Source organism: Humulus lupulus, chromosome 4 (assembly GCF_963169125.1).
Source record: "Humulus lupulus chromosome 4, drHumLupu1.1, whole genome shotgun sequence".
Classification (NCBI taxonomy): domain Eukaryota; kingdom Viridiplantae; phylum Streptophyta; class Magnoliopsida; order Rosales; family Cannabaceae; genus Humulus; species Humulus lupulus.
This window is the reverse complement of record NC_084796.1, coordinates 221,669,864-221,685,720: the sequence shown is the minus strand read 5'-3', so window position 1 is coordinate 221,685,720 and position 15,857 is coordinate 221,669,864.

Below are 15,857 nucleotides of genomic sequence, written 5' to 3'. Positions count from 1 at the left end.
GCAGTTCGATGACTGCAGGTGAGTTCGGGAAGCGGGTCAGGTAGTAGAACCCATCGCCTCGTCCCCGTTGATCCGGGCTGGCCTTGAGACAAAAGAAGTAGAGGATTTCTACAGGGGTGGGGACCTCCCACATCTGCTTCAGGAAAAGATACCTCTGCCCGGCCAGCAAACGATAGGAATTCCGAGGAAGTTGAAATGGTGCCAACTTTACGTAATTGAGGAAGTCGACAAAGTACTGATCAAGGGGGAGGAAGGCCCCGGCCCTTAAATGCTCATCACTCCAGGCCGCGAAGTCCTTCTCGAGGGGTGCGCAGCTCCTCTCCCCCTCGAAGGGAGGTCGGGAAATAAGAGCGCCAGTCCCAATATCGATGTTATGGGACAACATTATTTTGTTGACCCTCCCTTGGGTTGTGATCTTCGAGACTATCCTCTCCGCCTCAAAGTAAGCATCAGGTCCCACCTCGATCTCCTTCTCCACCATGGGATCGAACTAGGGGATGGGGGATTCTACCACGACCTCCTTTCCCCTGCTGGATTGCTGGGACGACGAGCCGGCCGTGCTTTTCTTGGACACACTCATTTTGGGCGCCATCTGATCGCCTAGCAAACAAGAACGATGAAATACTTAGTAGGCGACCTAAAAGTTATGAAAGGACATACAACGCTGGAAGAACAAAGGTTTTTCATACACGAGCTGAGGTAATCTCAGCCCGTGGTGTGACGCCACGTGCTGTCGTGGACACGCACCTAGGTTTCCAACAGACCCCTGATGTTCAGGGATCCGTGTGTCAGGAGGGTCAGGCTATTACTTGCCTTGGGGGAGAGGTTTTTAGAGAAAAACCACCTAGGAAGCGTGATCCCTAAGCTACCCAGTTTTATACCCTAAAAACCTCTCATCTTCCGTATCCCAAATGGGTATTTCCTAAAATTACCCAGAAGTCACCCAGAAATTTCCTAATTATGAACATCACAATCCTAAATATATTTTAGGATCTACTCAATAAGCCTAAAATTGAAACTTATGCACCAGAGTTATTTAGAAACAGCCTACCATTTGTCACAATAAAGTGTAGAGTCACATAAAAAAAAAACAAACAAGCAAGTCTCGGAAAGGCAGGAAACTTACAGTATGTTCTTCAAGTGAAAGAGGCAAGCAATGTAGAGAAAAAGTTCTTGGGGAAATCCTTGATGCCTGGGTTTCCGGGGGTTCTTTTTGTGAAGAGGTTATTGAGATTTTGGGATTTTAATTGGGAAAAGAATAAGAGTTTTTTTTTCTTAAGCTCAGAAGAGATGATAAAATGGAGAAATTTTTTGAATGAAAGGTGGTGAACACTGAATATTGCCAGCCCTATTTATATGTAAAAGGTGTAAGGAAGCGAGGACCGTCGGATCAAGCTGATGCGAGATACAAGGGTCATGATTTGAAAGATGAAACAGCAGCAAAAAGGTGGCCAGACCATTTTATATGATCCTCGAAACCCGAACAGACACCAATCACGGTGTTCCACGTGTCTAGTACTCAAGTGATGGGCAGGGTTTGGATGATCGCAATGGGAGTTTAAAAGTCCCTACCGTGTAAGTCAGAAGTGACATCATGGAACGTGAGCAGGGACTTGGGGGGGGGGGGAATGTACGCCCTAAAAATCAACACATACCTTTTTAAGCAGCTCGGGTACAGCTGGCAAGCAAAAGGATATAATTGATGTTCCACGTGTCCACCTTTTGACCAGGGAAGTCTAGCACGATTCCCCAGACAGAATGGCACAAGCTGATGAGTTTGTGGCAACATACTATCTGGAATCACTTGTGGAATACAACATCCATTGGCACGAGCTTACAGTACGCTAGCTCGTGGTACGCCAGAGGTGTGACGTACCCCAGGGTCTTTATAACATTGACTACGCAATGTAAATGTGCGTGAACAGACATCAAGTGTTTGTTTTATCCCAAATTCCCGAATACACAATATAAACGTGCCTGATCAGATATCACATGCCTAAATTAGACCATGTGGCCCCTGATCCATTTTACCTATTGATTAGACCACACTTTAATATAAAATGTAAATATCAATGATTGATGCGACAAAGAAGATGCGAGGGATCAAGGGATCACGGGATGACCCCAATACCTACCCAGGGATCATTCTCCTATAAATACCAAGACCCTGGGTAGTGTTGAGGGTTGGATTTTCTCTGTAATGCAAGGGTTGTAAAATTATAGAAAGAGATATAGTAATAACACAGACTCATGGAATAGGGGTATTTTAACCTCCGAACCACGTAAAAAGGAGTGATCATTTTCTTTGCATTTGACTTCAAACATCCTTGAGTATTATCACTTTCTTAGTACGATTTATCATTAAGCACTAATCCATCCTAGTTATTCATATAATTCACTATTGGCGAAAAACCGCGTCAACAATATATGTTGTAGGTGTACAAATAGAATGACTGTGTAACTACATAAGAAATTAGAATAATATTTGTTGTCCGTATTCTCACCTCCTGACATGTGGAAACTCATAGTGACTGGCTCAAATGCTCATAGGCATCTTTGGGATATGTTACCCCCCGATGCCTCTCTTCGGGGCAAGGATCCTTCCAGGTGATGTCATTTGTCTTCGCCAGTTGGTAAGCAGTGGGTGCCCTAACGGTAGATTACCCTCTGAGGTTTGCCCTCGGAGTTGGAGGTTCTCCAAGTGAAGCAACTATGACAATAGTTCTCCTCCCTCAGCCGTTCCCCAAGTCCAAGGTTCTGGTTCTTAGACCAAAGATAAGCGCCAAGTGTCAGCTAGTGCAGGTTTGCAGCGCCAAAGGATCGTTTGACAACCTTTTTGGCGATCCGTCCACAGTGTTGTCGAGTGTATAACTTGATAATTTGCACTCCCACTACGCCGTCTGATGTGGAGATGCTTACAGCATGCCCTGATAGTACCTGGGGCATGTTCCCCATAAAGTAGGTACCATTCTGCACTTGGCCTTGTGGATCTCGCCTAGGTCGTGGTCTTTATTCAATGCAGCTCAATGTATTGAATCGGTATTAATTCCCTTATAACGAGAAGAATTGTGTATTAATTATAGATTATTAGTATTAATGACCCCATCATGTATAAATATAGCTGGGAGTCTCATTGTAATGGGTTCGGTTTTTTAGAGAGAAAAACACCTTGTACTCAAAGCAATCTAAACGCTGCCTGAGAATACACCATTGGAACTTGCCTCACCAAGCTTCCAATCCTCTTAATACCAGAGACTCGTGGCTAGGGCTCTTTTATAGCCTGAACCACGTAAAAACCTTTGTGTTCGTGTTATATATTTATTTGATCTCTCATTTTAAGGTTGATAGCAAAAAAGGCTGTCAACATTTTGGTGCTTTCATTGAGAGTTTGAAGAAAGAATTCAGAACATTTACAGCCATGGTAACTACTCGAAGAAACGTTACAGATGATGTACTCCCTCCAACAGGAGTTGAAGGAGGGGAACCCAGTCGGCAGCCACCTCAGGACATGCCTGAAATGGTGGAGGATTATGACGAAGACATCGAGTACGATGGCGAAGATGATGGTGTCGAACAGGGGTATTATGAGGAAGAATATCCTCAGCCCATGGACATGGAGGAGACACTGGAGGTGGTGGTGCTCCGTGAGCAGGTGGCTACCCAGCAGCAAAAGATCAATGCACAAGAGGGTAACATCACCGCCCTACAGGAGATGGTACTTTCCATGAAGGCCACTCTTGCAGCCTAGGGGCTGCGGTGGACCCCAATGGAAATGTACCAGCTGGGCACCCAACCGGCGTGCCACCTGCGCACCTTGTTGGAGTGCCACCTGTGAAGTGACCCGACTAGCTTAAAGACCTCGGACCATTAAAAACTACTAAGGCATAACTATTATTTTTTAATACATACATAAAATAAAAGAACTTTATTAGAAAATCCAAAATACGTGATCCCATTGTTGTTACATAAAAATCATAAAGAAAACTAAACCTTTATTTTAATCGTTCAAATACTAAATATGGAAAATCATAAATACATAATTATGAAGACTCAAAACATAAACATCATCCTCAATCATTCCCACCAGTCCATTCATTTAGTCCTCTCCCAATACACATGCCAAAGCCGCCATGAATTCGTCCTGCCTTCCATGCTCATTTACCTGCACAATCTAAATAAAAATGAATGAGTGTAGTGCCCAGTAAGGAAAAACTACTAAAACATAACATAGAACATAAGACGTAAAAACATAAATCATAAAGCATAAAACTACAAATTAATGGCCATTAATTCCTTACTGTAGTATGTGATAGAAACCATCTAGGTCCTCATGCTACTATTTAGAGGTAGGTTTAAACATAACTATAATCTACGATAATGATAAAAAGCTCAGGATTTGTGTATTTGCTATCTAAGCAAACATATTTCCCAAGTGACTATAAGCATAAAAGCAACATACATATATACATACACATAGCATATAAACATAATCATAACACATAAATTCTAACTTATTTTCCTTACCAAAAACTGGGGTATTGGAGACAAGTGTGGGATTAGAAACTCCTAAAACCAAACAATAAAAAATCATAAGTTTCCTAAAGAAAAGAAGATGAAGAGAAGATCTAAACCATCAGGATAAGAACTTATCAAAAACCTTAATTTTCAAGAAAATCAAACACCTAACCAAAAGCCATTATAACAAGTTAGGATTTGAAGAAAATGAAAAGAATAAGAGGAACTATAATGAACTAAACCTGAGGATAAAAGTACCTTAGATAGCTTAGAACTTCGATCTACACCTCAATACCGAAATCACACTCTAGCTTACTTCCCAAGTGTTTAGAAAAGCTTAGATTTGAAAGTTTTTAACCCAAAACCCTAGTGTTTCTCTCTAAAACGAAATTAGCAGCTTCGAGGCTCTAAGAAGTGCTTGAATGATGATGCAAACGGCAGAGTGAAGAGTCCTATTTATAGAGTTCAAGGAGTGAAACTAACTCCTTTTAAAATGAAATAAATAATTGAATAAAAATTGAATTTTCTGCTCAACAGATGCCCAGAACTCGGTCAAAATTGTTCAAGAGCAAGTCCAAGTTGTTGAGGGCTGTTTCTAGCTCGGATTCCACAGACTTTCAAGATATGCATGTGGAGCCGATATATCACCCCTATAGGTGATATATCACCTCCCCCATATTCTCGAGGCTCCGTGGTTTCGTTCATATGAAGTCGACGTGTTTTTCATATCAACATAGGCGATATATCGACCCCTATAGCTGCGATATATCGGCTTATGCTGATATATTAAACACATTTTTGCACACTTTCAGCACACTTGAAGTTTGTTTAAACAAATTTGACTGAGTAATACAAGATCCTAACAGCTGAGGGAAGGTTCTAGACTTCCTAGGCTTATCCTTTATTAATTTATTTATCTAAAATCCTGAATAAACATACATATAACAAGTGTCACATTCTTAATTATTCTATCTGAACCTTAGGTTATAATAAATAATATTTCTAAGACCAGCCATATTAATCAAACCTTATGATAAAATTAATATTTCTAAACTATAGGCTAAACTTATAAAATCCGTAGCTATCTCTATGAGTTTCCAACTAAATACCGGCTTGAACAATAACCACGAAAACTAAAATACTACAACACAAGCTACTACTATCTAGCTAAGTAAAATTCCAAGATGCTACAACCTATCAATACAGCCAGAGTGCCTCCTGATCACCCGACTTCAGAGATGCGAGATCCGACAGCTGGAATGCCCATCGGGCATCCAACAGGAGTTGGAACCCCGATGCCACCACAGGATCACGACAAGGGGAAAGTTAATGAGAATCCTACTCCGAGGAAGAAGAAGAAGAAGAAGGCTCATCAAGATCCTAAGGACCACCAGAGTCCAAAACGGGCAGGTAAGGATAATGGCCCAGGGGCTCAAGGACACCACCAGGCCGTTAGCGCCCATGGAGCTCGCGGCGTTCTGTCCCGATGCCCCCATACGGATCGAGCGAGGCCTGGAGGTGGTTTCCCCCCGAGACCTCGCCAACCCCATAGAAACAACGGTCTGAGGGCTTGCCCTAGGAACATCTCACTGAACTGAGAATGTGGCATCAGTGTCTCGATAAATGATTAGAACATCGAGTCTGACGGTGAAACTGAGGTTGCTCGCCCAAGGCTAAAGGTGCATTCCGAAGTCAGGTTGACTTGCAAGACAACCTTAATGCCCGAAGGTGCAATAAGGAAGATGGGCGCGAGCCCACTGGGAGAGGTTTATCAGATCTCTGGGACAATCTCAATGCCCGGAGAAGAGATAACCCAGCTCAGAGCATCAACAGAGATCGTGATCCTCTCCGCGCAGAGTTAGAAAGCCTGAAGTGGATCATGCTCAAAATGGCTATGCGGCAGGGCCACGAATCTGACTTAGAAGATGAAGAAGTGGAGCCATGCTCTCCTCACATTGTTGAGGACCCTCTACCACAAGGCTTCAAAATTTTGACCATGCCGCCCTATGATAGTGGTTGGGACCCCACAGACCACTTGTCTAAGTTCAACAGATTAATGTCAGTGCATCGCATCTCCAACGGCGCTAAACGCCATGTGTTCCCGATCACCCTGATGGGACCAGAAGACAAATGGTTCAAGAAGCTCCGACCAAGATCCATTCAATCATGACATTAATTGTCTTCTGCCTTTCGAAGACAATTCATAGGAGTTCGAAAGGTGAGCTTCGAGGTCAATGCCTTGGCTAACATAAAACAAGGGCCTTTCGAGACTCTCAAAGCATACATCAAGCGCTTCAAGGAGGAAGCAGTGAGAACTAAGAGAGTTGATGATGGCCAGAAATTGATGGCCTTAGAGGCTAGCATCCGCGCGGGGTCCCCACTTTGGGATGATCTCCAGCGAAGGGAATGTCGATGACTCAACGAATTTATTTTTCAAGCACAATAATATATTAGCTGGGAGGATGCCCAGATTGAGGTGTTCAGAGTACCCGCCACTTTCCCTACTTCTACCATGCTTGACCCCGTGGCTTCAAGAATCTAGTATTCCCCTTACGCTCCCGTCCAATCAGACTTGGGGGGAGTCCAACCCAACCAAAGTGTTCTACCTTCCGGTTTTAGCTCCATGCCCAGTCCGGGCTTCAGTATGGCTCCAGTAGGATATGGGGCGACGCCCACTGGATACAATGCTTTTCAGCCTGCATTAAGTGCTGGAGGTGCCGCTCCATCCCAGCCTGCTGAATCCAGTTAAGCTCCTGACAGTAGTAGATGTGGGAGGAAGGGCAAGGGCCGAAGGCCTATGGGAAATGGAACCACACAGACTGAGCAAGGAGCTACCACTGGCGATAGGTATGTCTCACAACACTCCGAGTATACCGACTGTTGGGGTTTTATGCCCTAATTAAAACGCAAATTCTTTGTAATCTTATTTTATTATCAATAAAAGAATAAAAATCATTTTTTGACTTGGTCAATCACTTTGCTCACATGTTTTATTTTCATGATTATTTGTTTAATATAAACTACTATTAAATCCCGAGCATATAGCTAATCTTATTTATAGTGACGTAATCACAGTGGAATATAAATATGATTATATGTTCAAAAATAAGTTAGTCCTAAGATTAGTCAGTGCACCGGATTTACACTGACTTGCCAATCTACGATATGATCTACTTACACATTACAGTGTTATGTTCTTTCCAGAACATTAGCAAAGTAGATAAGATCGGATGTATTTGTTACATCGGACAGGACCGATATTGACAGTTGATAAGATAAGTAAACATACCGTTATTATCTATTCTAGTCATATCATATAGTTGACCATAGGTCAATTCAATCTCAATTCTGAGTGGTTAGTATTCTAACTGATTGTATTATTTGAGTTCTTTGACTTGTTCGTTACCAGCTTACCCTACGGACTAGCCCATACTTACATCTTGGGAACTCGGTAGTATAATTGAGTGGGAGTGTTAATCATAGATATGAATATCTATAGCTTCTGATAAAGAAGTGAAATGATGGTTTCCTTTTAGTTTGGTTCAAGGTGTTAAATGATAGAGATCTCATTTCAGTAATTAAATTAGTTTACTGAAATATCATTTACAAGGAACTAAGTGTTTTAAGGATAAAATACAATGAGGGGTAAAACGGTATTTTAGTCCTGTCTCATTGTAGATTGTCTATAGAGGATTGAGTGACAATTATGGTTGTAACAATGGATAATTAATAGCGTATCTATATTTGTTATAGAGCGTTCTATGAATTCAAGAGTGCAATTCCAAGTCTATAGTGGAGTCACGAGGAATTAATAAGTTAGTAAATTTATTTTTTAGATTTATGATAACTTATTGGAGCGTGATTTCATAGGCCCATGGTCCCCATTGTACCTTGGATAAAATCATCTAGATAGTCTCAATTAATTGGTTTAATCATCAATTATAATTATCAAAGTTGACCAGGTCAATTTTGGATAGTTTCACAGAGTTGTGTATTTTTTAGAAGAAAAGAGAATTTATGGCAGATTTATTAATTAAGATAAATTGGTATCTAAATTAATAAATAAATTTAAATCAAGGTTCAAATTATAAATAATTAATTTGATAAAGGATTTAAATAATTACTCAATTAATTAAATCAATAGAAAATAATACATGCCTTGATTTTAAGTCTAATGGGCTTATAATCAAATGGGAAATTTCACGGGCCTATAGCCCATGATAATTTCGACCTAGGGCTTCAAAATGGCTATTATTTTATTGATTTTTTAATTAAATTAAATGGCCTAATTGAGTCTATAAGAGGAGTGCTTAGAGAGAAGTCAAAACAGAAGTTTGATAAGACACAAGTCAGATTTTATGATAGTTTTAGATTCTCTCTAAACACAAGTCCTTTTCTAAGCCTCTTTGTTATTTTCTCTCCTTCTCTCTATATCTATCTCATGTGTTGAGAATTGCCCACACTAGTCTAGGTGGTTCTAAGGATACATTGGAAGATTGTGAAGAAAATAGAAGATCAGTTCAGTTTCTTGATAATACTCTGCGACAGAGATGATACAAAAGTTAGAGAAACTGAAGGAAGGACTCTTTAATTCTGCTGCGTATACTGTAAGTATTCTATTCTTTGTTTCTCTTTGAATTCAATTTTAGAAACATGTTTTAGGCTATCTCGTATTAATTTGTTTAACATTAGATATACATGAAAATAAATAAATATCATGTATAAGCTAATCCTACAACTGGCCTCAGAGCCTTTGCTAATCTTTATTTTCATGCATGAACATGTTTAAAATTGGATGATTTTATATGTTTGAATAATTGGATGGTTTTCATGTTTTTATGAACATATTGATTTTATGTGAATTTTAGAAATTTTTTGGTTATTTTGTTATTTTTTTATATGCTATTAAATTTTATATATGTTTTATTTTGTGTAAAACATGGTAAAAATTAATTAGAAAATGGTTTTGGTTTGAAAAATTGCTCAAAAAAAATTTTGGAAAAAATTTGGCCTGGCTGCCCATGCACGCGCGCACGCCAGCGCGCACGACCGCACGCCTCACACGCGCACCCGCGTCACCCGCACCACCCGTGCGCGCCACGCGTGAACAGTACCGCGGGTACTATTCATCCATTTTTTTTTTAAATTAAATTTTTTTTTAATTTTGTGGAAATAAATCATTTATAATCAAAACTAAAAATATCTTTTTTGTTTTATCATTTAATTTAAAAAAATATATATTTTTGTTTGTTGAGATTTAAATAATTAGATATTTTATACAAAATTCAAATTTAAAAATAGACTAACAACTTAATTTTAAATATTTTAATATATTAAAATATTATAATTATGATATCAGATATTAAAGATATTTTCATTTAAATTCTTGATATTTTTATTAAATCTTTATTTGAAAATATAAATATATTTTTATTCTATAGTTTTTTTTAATATTTAAATTATTTGAAATTTGAACATTGTTAGTTAGATATTTTTATGGATATTTGAATTTGCTTAACTATTTGAGATATTTTAGGGTTGTTATAACTATTTTTATTTTATTATTTTTAAATGGTTAAAATATTAGATAATAGTTGTAACAACACAAGATATTTTTGGAAAATAGTTTAGATATTGATTTTAAAATTTAAAATTAGTTAAATTTTTGAAAAATATCATTTTTTTCAGCTAATTAACAATTTTTTTTTAATAAATGGGATTTAAATTAACTTTGGTTAATTGTTGATAAATCCTATTTAAATTAAATTAATATTTTTTTTATCAAATTAACCTAAAACCAAGTTGATTGTTGATAAATGAAATTTAAATTAACTATTGTTAATTGTTGATAAATTTCATTTAAATTGACTTATTTTTTGTAAAAATTTAATTAATTTGAATTTTTTTTGATAAATTCTAGATAATTAATTGTGGTATTTTTGCAAATAAAATAAATTGTGGTATTTTTGCATAAATTCATAGAATTGCTCATATAGTAACATGATTAGGCCCATCCAATTATAATATGTTTGTTTACACTATATGTGGTATTTTTGTAATTGGGCTTAGATGCATATAGTGGCCCATATGTTTGTTAGATATATGGTATTTTTCCAAATAAAATATTCATAAAAAGATAGGTTTTATTTGGGCCCATTAGAAAATGTAAAGTTTAAATTCTTCTCTTGTGGGTGATTCCACTTTTGAAGGCTCATTTGCTTTGCATGACTATAGTGGGCCTAATCAATTAATAACAATTAATAAAACAAAGGTTTAAATTCCTGTCTTTTGGACCTTGTATGGAAGATAGGGGGTCATTGTAGTGGGAACGACATACTGGACCCAGCCCTCCTCCATACAAGCCCAATTGTTAAGGCCCATTTACCTGAGTTGGACTTAATTGTATAGGTTCATTATATTAGTTAAACCTAACTATTGATTAGCAACAAATTAATTCTAAAATAATTGAATTTGTTTCAATGTGACACTTTAGAATTAATAAGAAATTATAGGACTTTCGTTTTAAAAATTTTAATCTGTTTAATTTTTTTTTTGGGAAAACCATAGTCATTAACTCTCTAAAAATAAATAATAAAAATACTATTTTTAATTTTATAATGAGCTTATTTTAAGAATTTTATTTGATCTCCACCGTTGGTTTAACATAGTCAATAGCTTAATGGGGCCTCGAGGCGCTTTGATTCGTCCCCCTACGGAAGGTGTTCATTAGTTATTTTGACAAGGTTAGATTTCGAAAGATAGATAATTATAGGTCAAATTCTACTAAACTCACCCCTACGGTGACTACTAGAACTAAATCTATGATTATTGAAACCGTGGGTCTAGCTCATAAAATAAGAGATTTTGTTTTCTTATTTTGATCGAATAGTAGGTTGTTAATAGTGGTGTCCATTATTAAATGAGTTTACAACTCTATTTAACTAGTGGTATTTTTGACTCTCGCCAACCAGGACAAGGATATCATAGATTAGTTAAAAACCTAAAGAAATAGAGATATGATTGTTTTTGGTATGTTTTCTCATATCTTATATTTTTGTATATGTTGTGCTATTTCTTGAAATTTGTGTGAATAGAAGTTTTATTGAGAAAATGTGATTGATTTCTATTTTATTGATAATTTGTAGTTTTAAGTTAAGTAGTGTCTGTGTCTACTCCCATCCTTTCTCAACTTTCGATGGAGAAACTCACTGGAGAAAACTTCCTTCATTGGAAGCAGAATATCAACATAGAGTTTATTGGTGACAACTTTGAATTCATCATGATTGAGGAATCCCCAGACCGAGCACCGTGTCCGCACGTTAGTGATGGCATCGTCAATGCTCGTGATGGTACCGTAAATGCTTGGATAGCACCGTCTCTGCACGTTCGTGATGGCACCGTAAATTCTCGGATGGCACCGTGTCTGCACGTTCGTGCTCAACTCAACTATGGTCTGACGCAGCTCATGAATGAGCTTCAGATTATTGAACATGTCATGGGTGGACCTAGTAAAGGAGGTGAAAATAAGACTACTGATGTTGTTGCTCATCTAGCTAAGGCTGAAGCTAACCGAGCTTCGTCTTCGAAAGCTGGAAACAAGAGGAAAGGTGGACAAATAAACAACCCCAAGCCTGCAAAGGCTGCAAAGACGAGTGCACAACCAAGAGCACAGACGCTTAAGGGGAAGAACAAGAAAAACAAGAAAGGTAAAGATAAGTGCTTTCACTGCAAAGAGAAGGGGCATTGGAAACAAGATTGCCCTAAGTTTCTAGCAGTGACAAACAAAGGTAATGATTATAGTTCATTTATCTTGGAAACATGTGTTTTAGAGAATGATAAATCCGTTTGGATTATTGATTCTGGAACTACTAACCATGTTTGTAACTCTTTACAGCTTCTTGAATCGTGGGAGGAAGTGAACAAAGGCGGCTTAAAGCTTAGAGTTGGGAACGGAGCGTTCATTAAGGTCCAAGCTAGAGGAATAGCTCGTCTGAAGTTCAGAAATAAATACTTAATTTTAGAAGATGTATTTTTTATTCCGGATTTTAGTAGAAATTTAATTTCAGTTTCCATGTTGCAATTAGAACGATTTGTTATGACTTTCACAAGTTTTAATATATCTATTTCTTTCAGTGGATCACAATTGTGTATTGCATGTTTGGAAAATGGGCTTTATATTTTGCGACCTAACGAACCCCTCGCTCTTAATAATGATTTATTCAAAGTAGCTAAACCTTGGACCAATAAATGTCAAAAGACCAATAACAATAATATGACGTATTTATGGCACTTGAGACTGGGTCACATTGACTATGATGGGATTCAAAGACTTACAAAGGATGGACCTTTGAGGGAACTCACCTTAGGTGAATTACTTGTCTGTGAATCTTGTCTAGAAGGCAAACTGACCAAGCGTCCATTCTCTACAAAGGGTGAAAGGGCCAAAGAACCACTTGGTCTTGTGCATTCAGATGTTTGTGGACCTTTGAATGTACAATCCAGGGGTGGTTTTGAGTATTTCGTCACTTTCATTGACGATTACTCTAAATACTCATATCTTTACCTAATGCATAGGAAATCAGAAACATTTTAAAGTTTCAAGAATTCCTAGAAATGGCTCATAACCAATTAGGCAAAACGTTAAAGATCTTGCGATCTGATAGGGGTGGAGAATATGTGGATATGCAGTTCCAAGATCATTTAACTAAACTTGGGATTTTATCACAACTTACTACCCTAGGTACTCCGCAACAAAATGGTGTAGCGAAACGCCGAAACAGAACTTTATTGGAAATAGTTAGATGCATGCTTAGTTACTCAACTCTACCAACTTCATTCTGGGGACATGCAATTGAAACCACGAATGACATTCTCAATGTCGTGCCGTCAAAATCAATCCCCAAAACACCTTTAGAACGCTGGAATGGTCGTGAACCTAGTTTACGCCATTATAGAATTTGGGGGTGTCCCGCTCACGTCCTGAGGAAAAATGCTAGAACCGTGAACTGAAGTTTGCATGTTTGTTGGCTATCCTAAAGGTACTCGGGGTGGACTTTTCTATAGTCATTCAGAAAAGAAAGTGTTTACTTCTACAAATGCTACTTTTCTGGAAAATGACTATGTACAAAACTTTAAACCTCGCAGCAAAGTAGTTTTAGAGGAGATGGTTAAAGAATTGACTCCAACCAATGTTCCATCGTCATCAACAAAAGTCGATGATGAAATTCCCACTCTTCATGTACAACTGACGCAAGTTGATTTAAATGAAGAAAGTACCACTGTTCCTGAGCAAACAGTCACGGAGCCTCGTCGTAGTGGGAGGGTTTCTAGAAACCCAGTTCGCTATGGTTTGGATGGTAAAACCAATATGGTTGTTGGTGACACTAGTGATGATGATCCATTGTCTTTCAAACAGGCAATGGCTAGCCCTAAAAATGAACTATGGCTCGAAGCCATGAAACAGGAAATGGAGTCCATGTACTCAAATTCCGTCTGGGATCTTGTGGAAGCACCTAGTGAATTTAGGGCCATTGGGTGCAAGTGGATCTACAAGAAGAAATGAGGTGTTGATGGAAATATCGAGACTTATAAAGCTCAATTAGTGGCAAAGGGTTATACCCAAAGAGAAGGTGTGGACTATGAGGAAACTTTTAGTCCGGTAGCCATGCTCAAATCCATTCGCATCCTCCTATCCATAGCAGCCGCTCTCGACTATGAGATCTGGCAAATGGACGTCAAGACAGCTTTTCTTAATGGAAAGCTTGACGAAGTCATTTATATGGTCAGCTAGAAGGATTTAAAGTATCTGGATAAGAAGGAAAAGTTTGCAAGTTGAATAGGTCCATCTATGGACTTAAGCAAGCATCTCGTTCCTGGAGTCTTAGGTTTGATAAAATAATCAAAGCCTATGGCTTTGAACAAAATATTGATGAGCCATGTGTTTACCAACTGAAGGCAAATCAAATAGTGGTATTCCTGGTTGTTTTTGTAGATGATATCTTACTCATTTGAAACAATGTTAAGAAATTATCAGATGTGAAGAATTGGCTAAGCACTCAATTCCAGATGAAGGATTTGGGTGAAGCAAGTTATGTTCTAGGTATCCAGATCATCAGGGATAGAAAGAACAAACTTTTAGCTCTATCTCAAGCAGCTTACATTGATAAAGTGCTTGAACGTTTCTCAATGAAAAATTCAAAGAAAGGGCGTCTACCGTCCCGCCATGGAATTCATCTTTCAAAGAAGCAGTCTCCCCAGACTCCTGAAGAGGAAGATGCAATGAGAAAAGTTCCTTATGCATCTGCAGTTGGAAGTCTGATGCATGCCATGTTGTGTACTAGACCAGATATCTACTATGCAGTGGGAGTAGTGAGCAGGTATCAGTCAAACCCAGGACCAGAACATTGGATAGTAGTTAAGCATATCCTGAAGTATTTGAGATAGACTAGGGATTATATGTTAGTCTACAAGGGTGGTGTTCTGAACCCTGTAGGCTACACCGATTCAGATTTTGAGACTGATGTCGATGACAGAAAGTCTACTTCTGGAATGGTGTTTACTCTTGGGGGTGGAGCTGTGATTTGGAGAAGCGTAAAGCAGTCTGCAATCTCAGATTCCACCATGGAGGCTGAGTACATAGCCGCGTCAGAAGAAGCTAAGGAAATAGTCTGGCTAAAGAAGTTCTATTCAGATCTTGCTGTTATTCCAGAAATGGATAAACCGCTTGTGTTGTTTTGTGACAATACAGGAGCGATAGCCAACTCAAAAGAACCTCGAAGTCACAAGAGGAGTAAGCATATCGAAAGGAAGTATCACATTATTCGAGAATATGTGGCCAGGAGAGATGTGAAGGTTATGAAGATTGCAACTGAAGACAATCTTGCAGATCCGTTTACAAAGACACTACCAGAAGCTACATTTGATAACCATATCAAGGAGATGGGATTAGTAGAATTAAGGCATTAGTTTCAATTAGTGCAAGTGGGAGTTTGTTGGGGTTTTATGCCCTAATTAAAACCCAAATTCTTTGCAATCTCATTTTATTATCAATAAAAGAATAGAAATCATTTTTTGACTTGGTTAATCACTTTGCTCACATGTTTCATTTTCATGATTATTTGTTTAATATAAACTTCTATTAAATCCCGAGCATATAGCTAATCTTATTTATAGTGACGTAATCACAGTGGAATATAAATATGATTATATGTTCAAAATAAGTTAGTCCTAAGATTAGTCAGTGCATAGGATTTACACTGACTTGCCAATCTACGATATGATCTACTTACACATTACAGTGTTATGTTCTTTCTAGAACATTAGCAAAGTAGATAAGATCGGAT